This window comes from Canis lupus, chromosome 22 (assembly GCF_003254725.2).
Source record: "Canis lupus dingo isolate Sandy chromosome 22, ASM325472v2, whole genome shotgun sequence".
Taxonomy (NCBI): Eukaryota; Metazoa; Chordata; class Mammalia; order Carnivora; family Canidae; genus Canis; species Canis lupus.
Genome location: NC_064264.1, coordinates 24,120,130 through 24,128,718, shown reverse-complemented (window position 1 = coordinate 24,128,718; position 8,589 = coordinate 24,120,130).

Below are 8,589 nucleotides of genomic sequence, written 5' to 3'. Positions count from 1 at the left end.
TGTACAACATTAAAAATTATAGAAATATTAAGATGTGTCAGAGATTTTGGTTTTTACTCTTAAAATTTCATAATATTTATGTAAGAGATTTTGTGTTTTTCCACATTATTGTTTATAATAGAGAAACTAATAATTTATTCAACTAAAAATGTAGCTGAACATTTTCTTAATATGAAAACTATATTACATTCTTTAATCTTTTTCATGGTAGGAATATTCCCTGAATCAAAGAACATGAAAAATGCTTATAAATAGTAACATGAAAAAAGTTCTATCACCTTAAGAAGTCCAAGAAAGTTAACTAAAATACAGGAATAAGAATTGACCTAACCCCCAAATTAGCTAAATTAAAAAGAAACAAAAAAAGAGATAACAATGTTTATAATGCCCTTCTGCATTAAAAAATAGTGAAGATATAAATTGGTGAAACCATTTTGAAAAAAAATTTTTTTTTAAGATTCTAGTATTTATTCTTAAAAGACACAGAGAGAGGGGCAGAGACATAAGCAGAGGGAGAAGCAGGTCCCCTGCAGGGAGCCTGGTACAGGACTTGATCCTCAGACCCCGGATCACATCTGAGACAAAGGCAGATGCTGAACCACTAAGCTAGCCAGGTACCCCTTGGAAATCTTTTTGAAAATATGTATCAACAATCTTAAAACTACTTATATCTTTTGACTGTGACATTTTATTTCTTAGAATATACCATAGGGGATATTTCAAAATCCAGATAATATCACTTATGCTGAAATTTGAAAAAAAAAAAAAAGTTCAAAGTTATTAGAAGATACTTAACATATTCCCACATAAAGGAGAAAAATATTTAATTCAATAATAATTTATTGCATCTTTTCTTTTTCTCTAAGCACTATATTATATAGATGGACAAACACAGCACTTATCTTTTTTTTTTTAAGATTTATTTATTTATTTGAGAGAGAGAGAGAGAGGTAGGTAGAGGCAGAAGGACAGGGAGAGAGAATCTCAAGCCAGCCCTTGCTCAGGATTCTATCTCAGGACTCTGAGATCACTACCTGAGTCAAAACCAAGTCTGAAGCTTAACTAATTGTGCCACCTGGGTACCCTTAACAGCATTTTTCTTTAATGAACTTGAGGAAGTTCATTAAAGTGTGTACTTCCTCATTGTACTCCTACTCTTTGATCATGACAGATTGTTCTCCTTTACTATTTTTTACTTCTGTCTGTAGTTTAAATTCAAGTGTTCCTTTAGACTCAGTGGGTATTCTCTCTATACATATTCTTTCTTGCATTTATCATTTAATTTCTTCCTGGTCTGATAATCACTTCAACATTTTGTTTCTATAACAGAACTCTTGCCTGAATTCTGAACCTATTTTCCATTCCAAATCATCTACCCAAATATCTCAGGAAACATGAGGTTAACACCCTAAAATCAAACTTCATCATTTCTCTGAAACTTGCTCTGCCCTTGATGTGTGTCTGGTGAAGATCACCATTTCTTTACAGTTCCAGAAAAGAACTTCATCCTCCAATACCATTCATATCCAATTATCTTAAATTCCTGTAGAATATCACTCTTCAGTAATGCCATAAAATAAAAATAACTCAACACCAAAGAAACAAACAATCCACTCATGAAATGGGCAAAAGACATGAACACAAATCTCACAGAGGAAGACATAGACATGGCCAACATGCATATGAGAAAATGCTCTGCATCACTTGCCATCAGGGAAATACAAATCAAAACCACAATGAGATACCACCTCACACCAGTGAGAATGGGGAAAATTAACAAGGCAGGAAACCACAAATGTTGGAGAGGATGCGGAGAAAAGGGAACCCTCTTACACTGTTGGTGGGAATGTGAACTGGTGCAGCCACTCTGGAAAACTGTGTGGAGGTTCCTCAAAGAGTTAAAAATAGACCTGCCCTGCGACCCAGCAATTGCACTGTTGGGGATTTACCCCAAAGATACAGATGCAATGAAACGCCGGGACACCTGCACCCCAATGTTTATAGCAGCAATGTCCACGATAGCCAAACTGTGGAAGGAGCCTCGGTGTCCAACGAAAGATGAATGGATAAAGAAGATGTGGTTTATGTATACAATGGAATATTACTCAGCTATTAGAAATGACAAATACCCACCATTTGCTTCAACGTGGATGGAACTGGAGGGTATTATGCTGAGTGAAGTAAGTCAGTCAGAGAAGGACAAACATTATATGTTCTCATTCATTGGGGGAATATAAATAATAGTGAAAGGGAATATAAGGGAAGGGAGAAGAAATGTGTGGGAAATATCAGAAAGGGAGACAGAACGTAAAGACTGCTAACTCTGGGGAACGAACTAGGGGTGGTAGAAGGGGAGGAGGGCGGGGGGTGGGAGTGAATGGGTGACGGGCACTGGGGGTTATTCTGTATGTTAGTAAATTGAACACCAATAAAAAATAAATTAAAAAAATAAATAAATAAAAATGCAAAAAAAAATAAAAATAAAATAAAAATAAAAGTGATATATCCTCATGGGTTAGACTAGTATCTAGTATTAAACTGGCTCAATAAATATTTGCTGAAGGTTTACTGGATGAATGAATAAAGTACTTTGAAAATATCTTTAAAGATATTTCCATTTAGGTTAGGAAAATTAATGTTTTTGGGTGATTTAAGTTCTGCCAGTAGAATGTTATGATTAAAAATTGACATACAAAGTAAAATGGATTCTTACTTAAATAGTTATTAATGAAAATTGATTTTACTTCCACAGCTATAGATTTTTTAAAAGAAAAATATCTCCTTTCTAGAAATGGAATGTACACCATAAAGGTTCTTTAGAAAACTTCAGATATTAAATTTTCCATCATTTCTATAACGTGAAAATACAAACAGTTCTCAGCATATTACTTTGAGGGAAAATTCTACTGTTAATGAGGCCAATGTGGATGCTTGTTTTTCATTGAAATTCAGATTTGAAATCTAAAGCTTGTCTTGGATCTAAGGATGGTATTAGAAAGACAAAAGGAAACAATTCCTTAAAGTAATTTTAAAATAAGTATGGAAATTTCTTTTTTTTTTTCATGTGGAAATTTCTTATCAGGAAATTTACTTACTTATTTTTCACTTCAATACATATTTACTGAGAATTATCATATGACATTGTTCTTGGTACTAAGATACATTAGTGAACAAAAGAGAAACTTTCTTGCCTACCTGCGGCTTACATTTTAATGGTAGGCAATAAATTGAAATAGATAATAAATGTGGTTAGTAACTAAATTTTATTTTATGGTATAAATGATATGAAATAAAAGAGGAAGTGAAACAGAGTTAAGAGAAACAGAGAAAGTTGAGAGAGAATGGTAGAGTGTAATATGGGATCAAATCAGACTTTAAAGTATGGGATCAAGTCAGATGTCATCAAAAAGGTGAAAAGTGAAATATGAAAAAGATGTTCACTTGTCTAGGTTAGAAGGATTCTTTATGATGCAGATAGCCAATGCCCAAACTGTAAAGTGAAAGAGAAATAGAAGCATTAGAAAAACAGTTAAAGAGAAGGAAAAATAGAAGTGTGGGTGTGGCAGAGTAAAATATGGTGAAAAAATAAGTAATAAAGGTACAGTGTGTTCTCATCACCCAAAGTACAAATATCAGTAAAACATGGGGCTTTGGGGTTACTAGTACTAGGAAGGACAATATTTTGATAGTAGGTCAAAGTAATGCCCTGCCTAATAAAGCTTAATAAGTTTTTTTATTTTTTTAAGATTTTATTTATTTGGGATCCCTGGGTGGCGCAGCGGTTTGGCGCCTGCCTTTGGCCCAGGGCGCGATCCTGGAGACCGGGGATCGAATCCCACATCGGGCTCCCAGTGCATGGAGCCTGCTTCTCCCTCTGCCTGTGTCTCTGCCTCTCTCTCTCTCTCTCTGTGACTATCATAAATAAATAAAAATTAAAAAAAATATTAAAAAAAAGATTTTATTTATTTATTCATGATAGAGAGAGAGAAAGAGAGAGAGAGAGGCAGAGACACAGGCAGAGGGAGAAGCGGGCTCCATGCTGGGAGCCCGACATGGGACTCAATCCCGGGACCCCAGGATCGCGACCTAGGCCAAAGGCAGACACCAAACTGCTGAGCCACCTGGGGACCCCCACTTAATAAGTTTTTAAAGAACAAAACTGCTTCCAAATAATGAAGGTGTGTCACACAACAAAGGTCAAATATATTTTTTTGTATTCAATTTTTACTTTTAAAATGTTGAGGGTGTACAAAAAACTGTACATGTTTAATGTATATATTTTGATGACTTTGGACATATGCATACACCCATGATACCATCACCACAATCAAAGTACTACCATATCCATCACCCCCCAAAATTCTTAGTGTTTTTTCTTTTCTTTTCTTTCTTTCTTTCTTTCTTTCTTTCTTTCTTTCTTTCTTTCTTTCTTTCTTTCCTTCTTTCTTTCTCTTTATTTCTTTCTTTCTCTTTATTTCTTTCTTTCTTTCTCTTTCTTTCTTTCTTTCTTTCTCTTTCTTTCTTTTTTTTTTTTTTTTTTTTTTTTTTAATTTTTATTTATTTATGATAGTCACATACAGAGAGAGAGAGAGAGAGAGAGAGGCAGAGACACAGGCAGAGGGAGAAGCAGGCTCCATGCACCGGGAGCCCGATGCGGGATTCGATCCCGGGTCTCCAGGATCGCGCCCTGGGCTAAAGGCAGGCGCCAAACCGCTGCGCCACCCAGGGATCCCTCTCTTTCTTTCTTTCTTTCTTTCTTTCTCTTTCTTTCTTTCTCTTTCTTTCTTTCTTTCTTTCTTTCTTTCTTTCTTTCTTTCTTTCTTCTTTCTTTCTTTCTTTCTCTCTTTCTTTTTCTTTTTCTTCTCTTTTCTTTCTTCTTTCTTTCTTTCTTCCTTTCTTTCTTTCTTTCTTGATTTTATTTATTTATTTATTCATAAGAGACACAGAGAGAGAGGCAGAGACATAGGCAGAAGCAGAACAGGGTCCTGATATGGGACTCGATCCCAGGACCCCAAAATCATGACTTGAAGGCAGAGGCTCAACCCCTAAGCCACCCAGGTACCCCTCTTTCTTTCTTTCTTTTTCCTCTTTTCAACTTTGTAAGAACACTTAAATGAAATCTTTCTTAATATATTTTAAATGTACAATATCATATTATTAAAATACCATATTGTACAGCAGATCTAGAACGTGCCCTGCAAAAATGGGGGAGGAAAGCATAAAAAATATTTAAGTGTTGTTATTGACATTTAAAAAAAAAAGACGCAAATTAAACTTCTGGAGGTGAAACTAACAGTGTCTGAGACAAAAAACAAAAATAAAAAAAAAGGAATTAATATCATATTAGACATTATTGAAGGAAATCTTTGAACTTGAAATATAGAAATAGAAACTAACCACATGAGGAGTGCCTGGGTGGCTCAGTGGGTTAAGCATCCAACTCATGACCTAAGCATCAGCCCATGACCAATCTTGGGGTTGTGGATTTGAGCCCCACATTGTATTAGGCTCCATGCCCAATAGGGAGTTTGCTTCCCCTCTCTCTCTGCCCCTCCTCCAGCTCATGCTCTCTCTCTCTCTAAAATAAATAAAAATTAAAAAAAAAAAAAAGAAATAAACTAACCACATGAAACACACAGAAAAAAAGAAAGACTAAAAAAATTCTGATCATAAATGAGGTATGGGATAACTTCAGCCAGCCATATAGGTATATAATTTAATTCTTGAATCAGAGTAGGAAACATAAAAGAATATTTGAAGAAATAATGGCTGAATATTCTCCAAATTTGATGAAAAATATAAATCCCTTGAACCAGGGAGCTCAATAAACCCCAAGCACAAAAAGCATGAAAACTATAGCAAGCTATAAGAAATTACATTTCTTATAACCAGTGTAAAGTATGTATTTTTAAAGAAGCCACTGGAAAAGAGATTTTTATATACAGAATAACAATGTAAGAGGGGACATTCTCATCTCCTTGAAAACCTCAGAGGAAGGGCTCCTGGGTGGCTCAGTCAGTTAAGCATCTGCCTTCAGCTCAGGTCTTGATCCCGGGTCCTAGGATTGAGCCCTACATGAGCCCCAACTAGACTTGTTGGGCTTCCTGCTCAGCAGGGTGTCTTCTCCTTCTCCCTCTGCTTCTGCTGCTCCCCACCCCCTGCTTATGTGCACTCTCCCTTTCTCTCTCAAATGCTTAAATAAAATCTTTAAAAAAACAACCTTAGGGGAAAGTTACTCAACTTTTGTCACAAAGTATGATGGTAATCTTAGGTTTGTTGTACATGTTCATTACCAGTTCCTGTTCCTTTCTATTCCTAGTTTGTGGAGAGCTTTGTAATCAATGAAGACTGATTTTGTAAAATTCTAGTCTCATTAATATGGTGAATTACATTGCTTAATTTTTATTTTTTTAATATTTTATTTATTTTATTTATTTATTTATTTAATTTATGAGAGACAGAGAGAGAGAGAGAGAGGCAGAGACACAGGCAGAGGGGGAAGCAGGCTCCATGCAGGGAGCCCGATGGGGGACTCCATCCTGGACCCTGAGATCATGCCCTGAGCTGAAGGCGTTCCACATTGCTTAATTTTTAAATTTTAAACCACCTTACATTTCTAAGATCAACTCCGTTTAGTCATGATGAATTTTTGTATATATTTTACTAAAATTGTGTTGAAAATTTTTGCATCAGTGCTCATAAATTATTTTCCTGTCTTGCCTTTTTTTCTGGTTTTCCACCAGGACATTGGTAGCCTCAAAGAATGGGTTCAGAAATTTCTTCAGTTATCTGGAAGCATTTATGTAAAACTGGCATCATTCTGTCTCCAATATCTGGCGGCATCTGCAAGTGAAGCCATCCAGGTTTAAAATTTTTTGATGGAATATATTTAATTGCAAATTCAATTCATTTAATAACCATAGAGAGTCTAATTTTGAGTGAGCCTTGGTAGCTTATGTCTTTTGAGGAATTTCTCCATTTCATCTATGTTGTCAAGTGTATTAAGTTGTTTATAACATTTTCTCATTAGTCTTTTTCTCTCTGTAGGACTGTCAGAGATGTCTCCTTTCTTATTCCTTATATTGCAGAATATATTCTTCATTGTCTCCACTGAGGCAGAATATACAGCTCACTATAGATTTTTTAAAAGACAGACCACTTTACTGTCCTATTAAATGCTTTTTTCTTTGAAACCAAGCTGCTCAAAAAAAAAAAAAAAAAAAAAGAAACCAGGCTGCTCTTCAGTCCTGCATGAGGAGAATCCTTGAGCAGCTTCCTCATTCCTATTTGCCTACTTGGATTATATATTGGTTAACTCAAATTCTGTAACAAAGGGATGCAAAAAAGATGCAAACACCCAAAGCCGGGGTCTATGGTTCGGGTTCATCAGGTATAATATTACCCTTTTCCCTCCACAGACATACAGGTTCCAGCCCAGTAATAGGTGTAAGACCATCTGAAATGGATTACTACACTCATTTCAGGCATCTGTTTCTCAATCTGGAGCATAATGATTTGAACAACGTCTAGACTATTTTTAGAATGGAAAGTCATTATTTTATATCATGCTTTCCAATAATCTGACCCAATAAACAGAGAAAAGCTCCCAAACATTTTCTATAGGTCATCTTAGATTCTAGGTACTATTTTTATTTTTTTGACGTCTGCCTCGGTGGTTGTTTTCATAAGAGGAAAGACACATTTCAAATAGAAACCCCAAGAAAATGCTTCTACATTCAGGTCAGGGTTCTTTAAGCAAGTTTAAGGTTCTACATCGTGCATCAGCCTGCCTGGAATTATGCCTTTCCAGAGCCTTTAATGTTTCCAAAAATAGTTTCAGAACTGCCAGACTGATTTATCTGTACCTCATACATCATTTTGTTATTCTGTTATAGGAGTCAACATTTCCCAGTAATTCAGTGCTCTTCTTTCTAACTCTTCGGTTTGACAAACAGCTTTGTGAATATTATCTAAGAACATATATGTCCTCCACAATTTTCTCTCACCTCCCATATGCATATATCTTGGATGCATGTTTTAATACTTTCAGATCTTTGATTTCTCTTCCCTGGGAATAAAACCTAATTTGGTGTCCTTTACAAAACAATAAATTCTTCCATATCTCCATCAAAATAGGAGACAGAATAGAAGATGTGAATTCCAGGAAAGTATATTATTAGGTGAATTTACAGCCCAATAAACCTACAAATTTCATCTACTACATATTCAAATTATATCTATGTATATAATTCAAATTATATTCATTGATACATACTTTAAATTGCATCTATGCATAGCCAAAAGTTTTAAGTATTGTATTACTACATTATGATCAAAATGATGTGTATTGAAGTTATTATAACTATTTGCTATGCAACTTTGAAAGAGAAAAGCCAGTTGTTGCTAAAGAGCTTTGTTAAATCAATATGTGATTCATTAAATGAAAATTCTAAACTCTTATGCTAATTTCCCTTTGAATGAATATTTCCAGTGGCAAAACTTGCACATCAATAGCTAAGAAATTCATTGTACACTGAACTATTTACCATGAAATCAAAATGAAGTCATCACAGAGTTATTCATCGAATG